At 41.2% G+C, this 15293-nt stretch overlaps 1 pseudogene; it reads right to left on the minus strand.

Annotated features, from left to right (window-relative positions):
• Positions 1-5227: 5227 nt before the first annotated feature.
• LOC122803918 overlaps positions 5228-15293 on the minus strand; it is a 146343-nt pseudogene continuing 136277 nt past the window's right edge.

The raw sequence follows: 15293 nt of genomic DNA on the forward strand, positions 1-15293 counted from the left end.
TAGCTCCTTTTCAGCATTCTGACTAAACCATTGTTCAAATTATATTCATAACTACTTTCTTACTTCACACATTCATTTAATTTATTTGAGACAGACTCCATTGTGGCACAAATGGTCAAAAGTAGAAGTCTGTAGAGAGCCTAGTATCATAGGGAAGGGTTTGAATTTTATAACATCAATCCATCATACAGCAGTGGCTTACACACAGAAAATACTTATGACACAGTCAGAGAACCATCATCTTCAGCCATTGTTCTACAAGGTAGGGCATCCATACACCTTATGATAGGAAGGTGCTGCAATCCCTTCAAGGATGTTCTTAATGATCCAACCAATATGCATATTTTTGTGGCATCCATGATTGATATGCAGCTGTCTGATATCTGTCCTGGCATATATTAGAAAATGACAAGGTATGAATATTTATTATGTCATTCACTGCTCACAGGCATTACTTATTTCTGAGACAATTATATTCTGTATCGCATGTCTTCATCAATACATTTCTTTATTACTGCAATTCTTTTCTTCACACTATACAGCTTAATTGGCAGATGAAGGCTACCATAAAACATTTCTTACTGTATGGCATGCTGCTAGATCATAAAAAGGTGTGACTGGACTTCTGTTATGACACTTTCATGTGTGCTAATGCTGTTGAATTGCTGTTATGTTACTGTTCCCTGTAAGTCCTTGTGAGCATGCCCAGTATAGTGATGTACGAGATGTGTGCCATTTAACAAAGGAAAACTTGAAATCATCAAAAGTCATCGGATCTCTGTTGTCATTTTGTCACGTATCTGTGTTGAGTGTTATCATATTACCATTTAGCATTTACATGACTACACAACACATGCATGTCTATTACATGTTTATAGGTGATGAACCCCTTTCCTATAGGTGCTAATAACAGTTATTTGCAAAAACATGTCAATTTCTGATGTACATAGCATTACAGCTGCTAGGTCCATGTGATCTTGTGTATACATGCTGAGGTGGAGAATAGCAGTGGTGTTGTCTTGCATGCATACATTCTCTGTATATACATCTCATATACAATAACTGCAGTCTGTGCATTTATCCCATAATGTATCTAGTGTCCTTGCTAACTGTTATCTCTACTTAGGATTTTATTAACATGTACATTACATTAACTCCCCTTTGTTACACTGCAGCTCTATGTCCCTCTTGCATCCTTTATTAGCATGTCAGTTTCACTTTATCTGCATAAATTAAATATTGTCATTGAGAATAATTATCATTACATTAATATGGCAGTATTTATATGTTGCAGAGATTTCTTTGACCCTTCATCATCTTTGCACGCAGTATCTAACTACATTTTCATAGGTTCATAGGTTCAGAGGTGTTCACAAGGCTGACAACCACAAGGGCCTTTATAAGCCTAACCATGCCTCCCAAATCTCTGACAAGTTCTGATACCCTTAATAAGTATAGGCAGGGGCTTAGGAGATGAAACATTTACAAGTTAAGGCCTGGGAAATGAACCATTTACAAACTGTCTGCGTCCATTAGAGACATAGGTGCCAAACCAGGGATGAATTTCCTGTTCCACATCCAGTTGTTTAAGTTGTACTTGAATTGGGTATGGGAGGAACTCTGCTTTACATGGATGGGGACCCTGTTCCAGAGATGGGGTAATCTCTGGGATCCATACCTATCTCTCCAGCATGGCCTATTTATATCACAGGCAAGGTTCAAGTCCTTAGAATGGGTAATTCTGGTGCTGTTTATTCTGTGGATATGCAGGAGGTCCATCAGAGTGGGGTCAGACAATGTCCTGTATGTCAAGCATAGATCTTCCATCAAAAGCCTGTAGGAGACAGAATACAGAGATAGAGCCTTGAGGTGGTCTGCATAGGACATTTTACTTAAGCCCTGTATTCTTTTAGTGAGAAACCTCTGTTTACAATCCAGTTGTTGGATATGCCTGGTTAGGTACATACCAAAGGGATATTGTACTCAATGATAGGTCTGATGAATGCCGAATACACTGGAACAATGACTTCTTTGTACTTAGATGCCATACTTTTCTTTATAAGTTGCACAACATAGAATGATTTCAGCACTGCTATAGACATGTGATGGTCAAAGGCTAGATTACTATCTATGTGTGTCCCTAAGTCCCTGACTACTGGGTCAGTTCTAAGGGGTGTGTTGTCAATATGATAATTACCAGGGATGTATGACTTACCGAAGGACAATATTATGTATTTCTTGGCATTTAGTTTTAGTCCATGGCTCTGACACGAGTTGCTTGTCTGTATCAACCTCTTCTGGAGAATATTTGTGTCAATGGGGGATCCAATAACAGCTCCTAATTTGCAGTCATCTGCAAATTTAATCAGCCAGAGACCATTGAAATTGGTCTTGACTTCAGAGAAATAAATGCCAAAAAGGAACAGTCCAATGACTGATCCCTCAGAGACTCCTCTTGTGACTGACCTCTTTGTAGATTCTAACTTCCTGGGTCCTGTCTGTGAGCCAGGTGACTATCCATCGGGTGACATACGAGTTTGTGCCTAACCTCTTGAGTTTGCCAACAATGCCTGAGTGGGGTACTGTGTCAGACTCCTTGGCCAGGTTAAGGTAGACAGTGTGAATCATTTTGCCCTCATCCATTGCTTTGGTGACCATCTCAAAGAAGTCCACCAGTTTGAGTAGACATGATCTGCCCTTGACAAAACCAAACTGGGTTGGGTCCTGTGTCTGGAAGTTTACTATATGACTATTGATCATTCCCAAGATAATTCTTTCCATGGCTTTACATATAAGACTAGTGAGACTTATGGATCTGTAGTTTCCAGGGTCTGCAGATGGCCCACCTTTGTGCAGAGGGATGACTGTTGCTGTTCTTCATTCATGAGTCATGAAGCCTGTTTGGTTGATATAGTTAAATAGCAATTCCAGAGGCCCTAATAAGTCATATTTCATACTATTTAGAAGGCCTCCTGGGATATTGTCTGAGCCCATTGATGCAGTATTCTTGGCCTTTGAGAGAGCATTAAAGACCTGTTCCCTAGTGATAGCAGGGGGAGATATATTTGATGGTATTTCCTGAGGGAAGGTTGAGAATGAGAGAGAGGTAAAGTTGGAGCAAAATTTATCAGCCAGTAGTTTTTTTATATCTTCTAGCTCAGTATAGATAGCTTCATTTACAATGAGCTCTGCAAACAATTGTGTATTGCCTTTGAGGTTGTGGATATAGCTAAAAATGCCTTGTGGATGTCCTTGGCCTGGGAGGCCTAATTTACCTCAAATTTGGCTTTGGTGGACTTTATTGTTCCTCTGAGGTATTTGTTTAGTTTGATGAGAGTGCTTTTATCCTGCTGGGTGTTGCACCTCTTATCCAGCTGGATGCGTTGCCCTTTTCACCTCTCCTCTTATTTACTTCTGAAGTACAACCAATGTTATCTGTGTACAATTCCTCCATTTCACTTCCCCTCCTTCAGAATTCTTTCACTGTACTTGCCCTTAGTATTTCCAGGCTACAGTGCATTCTTATATCTTAGATTTACCTATAGGCAAGCTATGTTGTTTGCATTCTGTGCTTGTACATGCATGCAATTTACATGGCCACAGACACTATTGCTGTCCATGAAACAGTGCTTGCAAATATGCAGGTTCACTGACCAGCACGCATGTTTTACTAGCACTGCTAATCATCATACTAACATGCTTAAATCATGTAGGCTTATCACAAAGCCTACACCATTGCTAATGAATCTCAGGATACATGCTATTTTAATCATTTAAAAAGAAAATGATGTGATTTGATTAGATGGGATGGTATGAAGGTGATACTGAGTTTTTCTTTCCATTGTGAGTCAGTGACTCATTGTTGAAATACATTATACTAGATTTTCTACTAAAACAATATGTCATATAGTGAGATTCTCATACCTAATGTGGGGGAGCCTTAATTTTCTGAAATATACCATTTTGATCAGTTGCCTTTGCTTACAAGCAGAATTTCTTATGCAGACATTTAAGTTTTTGCTCAGATAAATGCTACTAGTTTTTATATGGTCTGATGCATGTAAATACAACGATACTCAAAAAAGTGTCAGAATTTAAACAAGTTCTGGCTGACAAAGGATGCACATCGACATTATGAAGTGTTTATTAATTTATTTAATCACTGAGTTGTACATCTGGAAACCAAAGTAATTCCTACATTTTATAGCCACATGTATGTACCATTGACTTGTTGCCCCTGCTAATGTCCACATGTATGTACCATTGACTTGTTGCCCCTGCTAATGTCCACATGTATGTACCATTGACTTGTTGCCCCTGCTAATGTCCACATGTATGTACCATTGACTTGTTGCCCCTGCTAATGTCCACATGTATGTACCATTGACTTGTTGCCCCTGCTAATGTCCACATGTATGTACCATTGACTTGTTGCCCTGCTAATGTCCACATGTATGTACCATTGACTTGTTGCCCTGCTAATGTCCACATGTATGTACCATTGACTTGTTGCCCTGCTAATGTCCACATGTATGTACCATTGACTTGTTGCCCCTGCTAATGTCCACATGTATGTACCATTGACTTGTTGCCCCTGCTAATGTCCACATGTATGTACCATTGACTTGTTGCCCTGCTAATGTCATGTATGTACCATTGACTTGTTGCCCCTGCTAATGTCCACATGTATGTACCATTGACTTGTTGCCCCTGCTAATGTCCACATGTATGTACCATTGACTTGTTGCCCCTGCTAATGTCCACATGTATGTACCATTGACTTGTTGCCCCTGCTAATGTCCACATGTATGTACCATTGACTTGTTGCCCCTGCTAATGTCCACATGTATGTACCATTGACTTGTTGCCCCTGCTAATGTCCACATGTATGTACCATTGACTTGTTGCCCCTGCTAATGTCCACATGTATGTACCATTGACTTGTTGCCCCTGCTAATGTCCACATGTATGTACCATTGACTTGTTGCCCCTGCTAATGTCCACATGTATGTACCATTGACTTGTTGCCCTGCTAATGTCCACATGTATGTACCATTGACTTGTTGCCCCTGCTAATGTCCACATGTATGTACCATTGACTTGTTGCCCCTGCTAATGTCCACATGTATGTACCATTGACTTGTTGCCCCTGCTAATGTCACTGTTTTGCTGCACCTGCACATGAACATTTATCACTGAAAAATGTCACTTTGCTCCTTATCACATATTAAGTTAACTTTTTTTTTGCAAATGGATTTATCATCCTTCCCATAAATAAAATTGCTCCAGTGTTTTCTGCATAAATCAGTAAAAGAAATGGCTCATTGGTCATGATCGGTAAGGGTTCAGAGAGAAATACAATTTCTTCCCTGTGGCAGCAGCAGCCTCGGTCACCTTTTCATCCACATACAAAGCAGCTTTATGGATTATCTATAATAAAAGGAAATGTATATGCTTTAAAACATAATGCTGTTTAACTTTATATAAACTCCACATTTGTCTGAACAAACCAGTCCACAACAAATTATGTATACACATATTTCACCATGAAGATGATAGACTCTTCCTCTTTGAATGGCAGACAGTATAAATTGCTATACCCAGCTATTCTATTTTTCTGACATTCTTATCTTTATGTTTTGAATAAACTGCACAGCTTCTGCCTATATCTTTGTTAAGCAGGTCCATGATGATGCACTCTATAGCTTTGCATACAAGACTCGTCAGGTTAATGGGGCGATAGTTCCCATGGGCTGTAGATCCTCCCCCTTTCTGGAGTGGGATGACTGTAACAGTGTGCCTTTCCTTAGGGATGTCGCCTGAGGTAAGGCTGTGACTTAACAGGGCACACAGATGTGCTGTCAGTTCATTTTGTAGCTCATGTAGGACGCAGCCAGGGATATTATTAGGCCCATGGATGCTGTATTCTTGACTTTGGACAATGCAGCTTTTTCCTGTGCCACAGAAATGGTGGGTACCAGGCTTTCTTCTGGTGTTGTGATAGGGCCCTTGGGGGGGGGGGTAAAGTTGGCACTGAATCTGTCAGCCAGTATTTTGGCTCTATCTGTTGGCTCAGTACAGGAGTTGCCATTGTGCAATAACTCAGAGCAAATTCGGGTATTGCCTTGGAGGTTTTTGATATAGCTATAGAAGGCTTTGTGGTTGTTTTTGTTGTCAGCTGCAATTCTGCCTTCATAGCTGTCTTTAGAGGATTTGATAAGGGGATCTCAGCTTTTGGCCAAGACTGATAAGGGAGGTTTTCCAGTCTTATGACTTTTTTTCTGTGACAGTTTATTCCTTCTGTTGTAGAGCTTATTGATGGCTGGGGACCACCAGATCAGCTTCCTTTTTTGGAGGAGAGTGTCTTAGTTCTATTTGGTATGGCAAGGTCCATGCATTTGCGTACGTGCTCGTACAGTGCATTGGTGTATGATTTGGCAGTAATGCAGCTATTTTCCATTGGCATGAGTGCCAAGAACGTAGCCACCTCTGTTTTTAGGAATGCAAAGTCAGCTTTAGAAAAGTTTTTCAGGGTGGTCACCTTAGTGGGGGGTGTAGGTGAGATGGAGATTTCCATGGTGATCAGTTTGTGGTTGGATTTAACCAGGGAGGAATTGACTATAGGTGATAACCAGGTCGAAGATGTTGCTTCCTCTAGTGGGGGTCAGAATGAACTGGCCCAGGGCATTGGAACTGATAAATTTCAGAAAGCATTGAGCCTGTACATTGGTACTTGAATAGCTTTCCCAGTTGATGGAAGGGTAGTTGAAGTCACCCAGTATGAGAGTATTGGGTTAGACCTTGATAGATTCCAGGGTGCTTAGGAACTTGGATTGAGAGTCTAGGGACATGTTTGGGGTTCTGTAACAGGCTATGACTTGTATCACCATCTTACCCAGTGTTAGTTGTACCCGAAGTATCTCGGAGGCATTATGCTGGACTACCAGTCTAGAGGTGTGTGTATCCTTTAAGAATATGGAAACACCACTGCCTTTGGAGCTTCTGGACATATTCTGGGGCCAAAAGGTATGGAATGAGTTGTAGCCTGGGGGCGCAGGGGTGCTTTCTGCCTCTTTAAACTAGGTCTTCATTACAGCACAGATGTTGACATTCTCCATTTTGAGGAGAGCTTCGAGCGAGTGTATCTTGAGATTTAGACTTCTATCATTGAGCAGCATGACTCTCGAATTGCATTTGTTTGTAGCTGTTATGGTGGAATTTTGGTCTTTAGAACACTGCCTAAAAAAGGCACTATATGGGTGGCAACAGCCTTAGCCAGTACCCAGAATCCCAGGGGTGACAGATGCAGGCCATCTCTGGCAAAGCTTCGAGGTCTGTCGATCATGTCGCCCCAGGCAGATAGATACTGGATCCCCTTAGAATGACACCAGAAACTTAGCCAATTGTTGAAGTCAGTCATTTTCTGCTCGTACTGTGGTATCATTCTGGTTGATGGTAGAATACTGCTCAGGGCTAGGGTCATACCTGCCTGGGCCACATAATCCGAGAGTTCCATCACATCTTTTTTCATGTAGTCCAGGGAGGTACGTCTCAGGTCATTCACACTCATGTGGACAATGACTGAGTCATATTTGTAATTGTTGTGGAGTGACCTGAGTGCATATGTTCTGTGGTGGATCCTGCCACCAGATAGACAACTGAGTGTCACCTTCTCCTTGTTCAACCTAGTGAGTTGACATCAGTGTGCCTCACAATTGAGTCTCCTATGATTAGTCCAATGGGAAAAGTGTTTTGCCTTAAGGGCTTAGGTTGACAGGCACATTGTGGTGGTCAGCTATGTGTTCTGGGGTTGGTGTTGTGTTGTGGAGGTTGAGTGCTTTTCTGTCTCAGGGGCCTCTGTTGTTTGAGTAAATTTTTATTGAGAGCTTCTGCGACGATGGATGTATGGTTTGTGTTTCTATGTGTGGGTGTGATGGTTGGTGTTTTGAAGGGTTGTGTGTGTTCTATGTAGTGAGTTGCAGGTGTTGACCTCCTCCTCTTCACCAGCTAGTCCGGTCTTGGTTGGAGCATGCACTGCTTCCATTTTGGTGATATAAGTGCATCTCTCACATGTATGAGTATTGGGAGGTAAGAGGAGAGGGTTGTCTGTGTATATTAAGACAGTTTCCACACTCTCTGGGCATGCCCAAGTGCACCAAGTTAACAGGAGAAATCACAGAAAATTGCCCTACAATCATACTAGGAGGGGTGGTCATAACTAATAAGTACTGGTGCTGTTACTGTGTAGGAACAGTAAGTTCTGATAGCACCTAAGTGTGCTACAATAAATCCTACAAAAGCCTCAAAGTGATAGCCTATTAAACTAATTGAAGTGCAAGACGTAAAAGAACAAGTACGTTCTAAGGGAAAAATTGAAGAGCAGGATTTCTGGCACCGGTAATAGTTTACCTCAGCTGAGCGCTGCTGCTCAGTCCACAAACCCGCTCAAACACAGACTTTTAAACCAGAAAGTTGAAAGGGATGGAAAAACTGCCCAAACAGCCAATAAACTACAATTTCTGGACAAGAAACTACTCCTCTTGGAGTAGATAGGCTACCTAGTGCATACCACTCCCACTGATAAGCTAGAAGGTTTCCCTCCAACACAGAAAGGTCTGGTGGGGATCAGAAACTTAGGAAACAGTCCTGGATACAGCAAATATGCATCTGGACTAGACTAGTTACAGGAAAGGTGGGAAATAAGCTTAGAACTTTTTTTTTTTTTTGCAGAAAAGCAGTTAAAATAGTAGCAAAAACACTTTAAATGCAGTACAATCTAGCACACTTGAGTGTGTAGCAATATTAAGGCAATGCAGTTTAAATAAATGCAGAAAAATTAAAAACAGCAAAAAACAAGTGCAGAAAGCAGTAAATTATGAAAAAATCAAAATGGAGGCACTTAGCAAAATTTGCAGTTTATTGACTGTTTGGGCAGTTTTTCCATCCCTTTCAACTTTCTGGTTTAAAAGCCCGTGTTTGCATGGGTTTGCACTTGTTTAAGCTCCATGCATCCAGTTTTGGCATTCTGCATACTACAAGAGCAACAGGAAGGAGACAGGGATACTTGCCAGAAACCACTTCTCTTATGGTAGATAGGCTACCTAGTGCTTACCACTCCCACTGATAACCTAGAAGGCTTCCCTCCATCACAGAAATGTCTGGGGTGCTCAGAAACTTACAAAACAGCCCTGGATACAGCAAGTCTGTATCTGGACTAGACTGCTTACAGGAAAGGTAGGAAACAAGCTTAGAACTTTGTTTTTTTTTTTTTTTTTGCAGAAAAGCAGTTAAAACAGTAGCAAAAACACTTTAAATGCAGTACAAGTTAGCACACTTGATTGTGTAGCTATATTAAGGCAAATACAGTTTAAATAAATGAAGATAAATTAAACATGACAAAAAACAAGTGCAGAGAGCAGTAAATTATGATAAAATCAAAATGGAGGCACTTAGAGGATCTCTTTCTCTTTCCTGTTGCTCTTGTAGCCTGCAGGATGCCAAAACTGGAGCCGCAGAACTTAAACAAGCGCAAACCTGGGCTTTTAAACCAGAAAGTTGAAAGGGATGGAAAAACTGCCCAAACAGCCAATAAACTACAATTTCTGGGCCAGAAACCACTCCTTATTGGATAAGCTACCTAGTGCTTACCACTCCCACTGATAAGTGGGAAGACTTCCCTCCAATACAAAAAGGTCTGGGGGGCTCAGAAACTTACAAAATAGTCCTGGATACAGCAAATCTGTATCTGGACTAGACTAGTTACAGGAAAGGCAGGAAACAAGCTTAGAACTTTTTTTTTGTTTTTTTATCAATGGATTTTAGAGTAGTCATTCAGCTACTATAGCTTTGGATTATGAGAATACACTGGAGTATCTGAAGAAAAAATGCTGACAAGTAATCTCTGCAAAGACAGTAACCAGGATAAGGAACAAAAGTCTGTCACGTCATGAGGCAGCAGAACTAAACACTATGGTACTGTACTTCACAGGCCCTGTCTGTATGCACCTATCTGTAACACTTTTAATTTTCCTTAATGTCCAGGTTTCATGATAGTGCTCACAGCAAGTCCCTCCTAGCCTTCAAGTATAATTCTCTGGCTTCTTCCTTACACTTCAATGTTGATGCACCCGACCTAATTTAAGTCTGAGACAGCTAAAACTATTAACATGTACGTAACACTGACAGAGCTGTACCAGGTGCATATAGCATGCAGAACAGGTTTGTTTACTGACAGATCATCAAATGAATGTATAACTACACTCAAAAATTATTTTTCTAAACAAAACAAATTTTCCTAACCCCTGATTTACTGCAACTCACAGCACTGACACATTGTGTCAGCAAAATAAGACAGACAGTATTAACTTTATTGGCTTCTAAACCCAAAACCCTTATATGCAGGGGACTAGCAATCTAATTCTAATACGTTAAGTTAGGGAAAATAAAATCCCCAACCACAGCAATTTTGGTTAAAAAAATCTATCACTGACATAAATGGCATTATTTTTATTTATCACCACTGAATGATCTATGAATCAGGCACTGTTAGGTCATACACCATCTTTAAACAATTACATAATGCTCCTTATGTATTTACATGTTTTACTAAAGAAAGCCAAAAATAGTCATAACTTGTAATTGATGTATGTACTTGTGTAATCTTGGCAGCTTGGCTCTTGATATGTTACTCCAACTAAATGATTTGTTGAGGGCTGTGCAGTATGTAATAGGACTGTATCAATATCTCTCATATCTGTGCAATATATCAGTCCTGCTGTTATGGGATACATAATCTCTGTGACTGTGATGCATGATGCCAGGTACAAGTAATGTAGTAACTGATCATATCATTAAAAAGAATGGTGCTTCTGTCTGGTATGAGAATGAAAGGAAATACAGATATATTATCAGCCTGTTGAGATTAACAAGTTAGTGTACAGCAGTTTTGAAAAAAAATGTAATGATGATTTAGGGCATTGGAGACTGGATGTACTAGACTTCAAAGAGAGGACAGAATGTTCCAAAACTAATATGAGCTATCACTGGGGGAGGGGAGCATTAAGTAGATAAGCCTGGAAAAGAGACATCTTGTATGAAGTGATCCAAATCAAAGCAAAGTTATGTGATATTCAAAAATAAAATTATAATATTATAAAAGATAGGAAGGCAATATGAATTAGCAATAAGTACTGTTTTGCTGGATCAAATGTTCTTGTTTTTCTGTGCATGTGACAAAGTAAGGAGTATGAAAACTTTCCTAGCTGACAAAAAGTACAGGATTTCCTCAAAGATGTGAAATATATAAAACACGCACACACCCACACACAAACACACACACGCACACACACACACACACACACACACACACACACACACACACACACACACACACACACACACACAAACACTCCCACTCATACACAAACATTTACACACACAGACATGCACATACATGTATATCCAAAAACACATGCATGCACGCATACATGCACAAGCAAATGCATGCACGCATACATGCACAAACACTCATACACACGCTCAGATACACACACACACACACACACACACACACACACACACACACACACACACACACACACACACACACACACACACCCACTCATACACACACATGCACACACATAGACATGCACATAACATGCATGTAAAAACACATGCATGCATGCATATATGCACAAACAAATGCATGCACACATACATGCACACACACCCATACACACACTCAGATACACATACACACATATGCACACACACACACACACACACACACACACACACACACACACACACACACACACACACACACACACACACACACACACACACACACACTGTTGTTACTTTAGGAGCTCTGTGGAGACTAAGTAATCAGGTTCATAAATTTGCATAATGGCATAAGTTAGCCAGTTAGACTCAAATACTCTCACAAATGTGCAGACACTTATTAACACACACAAAAACACACATACCCATACACACACATACACACACACCACACATACACACAGATCTACAAACACATGCATACACACACACACACACACACACACACACACACACACACACACACACACACACACACACACACACACACATATACACACTGTCATTAGTTTAGGAGCTCTGTGGAGAACAAGTACTCAGGTTCATAGATTTGCAGAATGGCATAAAGTAGCCAGTTAGACTGCTCTACAGAATAATCTGCAAGACCAAGAATGTGTAGATAAGCAGAAAGACCAGATTGGCAAAATGGATATACACTAACCATGTTCACAGAGCCAGCCTTAGCAATTCTGGGGCCCAATTTAGATAATTTTGGTGAGGCCAGTCACCTGGATCCCTACCTAGCACTGCAATACTCCATCCATGCCAATTTCCTGGCCTTAATTTCAGTTTAGGATTCAGGAATATATGGTATTACTACATATTAAAAATGAAACCATATGTTTATTTATTAGCTAATATTTTATCATAAGACATGTTATAACAGAAGTAAACTATTAGACTCATGGAATATCCTCAGATTCAATATCTACTGCAATTCTTCTCTTTCAAGGACTGTTTGACTTGCTCAGACACACTAGAAGGTTTTTTTATGGGCCATTGAAACACTGTATATGTCTGGTGCTTCATGAGGTAATCTGGCATCCTCTGACAGTGGTGGCTCACTGTCAGCCTGGGTACTACTACTCACCTCTGCCCTTGCAGTCACTCTGTCCAAGGGAACATCAGTACACACAAACAGCTGTGGCTCACCTTCAGTCTCAATGCTACAGGGTAGCTCTCTCCCTGAAGTAACCACCTCACCAGTCCTGACTGCAAGTGTGCAGTCTGTCTGGGTCTCCCCCAGGCTACCAGACCCACATGCTTGTCTCCATGCCTGACTGCATATAACTGCATGCACACTGGGTATGGCATTGTCAAAACCATTCCCTATCAGCACATCTGCAGGGATATCCTCAGACACACCTACTTGCTGGCATCCTTTTCCATCCTCCCAGTCAAGGTGAACCTTAGCCAAAGTATTTAGTATGGGGTCCTTCTTAAAGGTCTGACTGGAGTAGACTGCCCAAGCAAGTAGTGCTCCTCTGTAACCATTGCAGGCTTCACAATTGTTAGGTTGGAGGCTGTGTCTCTCTTAGCCATGGCCTTTACCCATTCACTAAGATAGGATATAACCTCTTGTGGTAGTGTGGTACCCTTGTTGTCATGAAACAAGTTACTGATGGCATTTTGTCATTCCCACTTACTGGCTCTCCCACCTTTTGCTCCCCACCTTGCCTCCATGGACATCTATATGCTACATGACCCCACTGGTTGCATTTAAAATATTTAACCCTTAGCCCTGGATGTGTACCTGGATTAGTGGTTCCCCCTGCTACTGGCAGACTCTGTTGGGGCAGTCTGGGCTGCCCACCATGTGTTCCCTTAGACCCATGGGCAGCACTGGGGGTCCCTTTCCTGTGCAGTGATGCTCTACTTGCTAAGTATATGTCTCCCTTCTTCCCCAACTCATCTACAATAGTGCATTGTCTATCAGCTAACCAGATTCTCATGTCCTCCAGCAAAGTGCTAAGGGCATGTTCCCTCACCAACAGGTCTGCCAGCCCTTCAAAAGTAGTGACCTGACATCCATTCAGCCACCTATGAAAATAAGTGCTTAGTTCAACAACATATTCACACACACTTTCATCTGCCTTGCATCTATGCTCACTAAACTTTTTCCTATATGCTTCGGGTGTTAACTTAAAAAATTCTAGAAAACATTTCTTTAAAATATTATAATTTAAACAATCAGTATAGGACAGTTTAGAAATGACAGTTATAGCTTTACCATGATGTAAGGGGGTCAGAAACTGTACCCAGTGCCCTTGGTAAAGATTATACTTTTTACATACCCTCTTAAACATATGAATGAAACTATCAAAATTATCCCAATCTGCATTGTGGAAGAAATTTACTGACCTTTATGGCTTCTGAGGTTCAGTTACTCCCTTCCCCATTACCTCCATGATGCTGGTGAAGAGTCAGCATCTCCTTTTTATGTTGCTTCTGCTTCTCCTTCACCTCAGCCTGCAGACATCGCAGTTTCTCATTTTCCTCAGCCACAAGGTGGCTCAGTTTCTCTGCTGCTTCTATTTCCAAATGCTTGGCATCTAGCTCAAGTCTCTTTAACTCCAGATGAATTTTTATGTCCACCGTGGAAAGATTGCACTGTCCATTTTATGAGAGTTGTACATCTCCATGGCCAGTCTGATTGTCCTGGTTACTATTCTGTGATGCAGATGGGACTAAAGCTGAAATCATGTCTGCTTTAGTCTGGTTGGCATGCACCAGTCTTTTAGCCTGGCACATCTCAGCTAACTGGCTCCTTGTCAGTTGGCATACTCCTCTGCTGATGTGCTTGCCTGCTCTCCCTGACTAACTACGCTAACAAAAATAAATAAAACAATTGTGATATGAACGCTGAATGTTCACTGTGTGGCTGATTGAGAGTACAAGCACCTTCAGTGACCATTGTACACAGGCTACAGGAATTAAATATCCAAACTGCTATGAACCAATTAATATGTGATGTGGCTAACTCGCAACTATCAACCAATTAATATGTGATGTGGATATCCCACCACTGCTAACCAATTAATATGTAATGCCTCTGCACTGTCCCAGTAATCAAGGATCCTCAATTCTCATCACTAGCACCAGTGAGGGACATAGACTTTGGGAGGATGTCAAGTACACACACAGTAAAGTGCAATTTCCCTTAAGAGCACACAGAGATCACAGTCAGTCTGGGGCTGGTTTCTGCCTCTTTCTCCAGATCCGCAATAAGACTCCCTACTGGCAGAGCTATAGGGTTAAGATCTCAGCCAAGTGGTCAAGCCAAAACCTCCAGCATCCTCTCTGTCCAACCAGTGCTTCGTGTCCCTGCCCATTACCTGACACACACACACACACACACACACACACACACACACACACACACACACACACACACACACACACACACACACACACACACACACACACACTCACACACACACACACACACTTTGAGATCTGATTTATATACAAACACACAGACACTCCTGGGGAAGGCTGGCACAGGTTTATTAGCTGTGCCCCCTTCTGCCCAGACTATAATGTAGTTATCACTTCCACCAAATCCTTCTTATAAGTTAATTAAGGCCCTTACAAAGGGTGACCAATCATCCTGTGTCATCATCATCTTCTTTCAGCTGTTCCCGTTAGGGGTCGCCACAGCAGATCAC

Source organism: Protopterus annectens, chromosome 6.part0, assembly GCF_019279795.1.
Source record: "Protopterus annectens isolate FY-2018-M chromosome 6.part0, PAN1.0, whole genome shotgun sequence".
Lineage (NCBI taxonomy): Eukaryota > Metazoa > Chordata > Ceratodontiformes > Protopteridae > Protopterus > Protopterus annectens.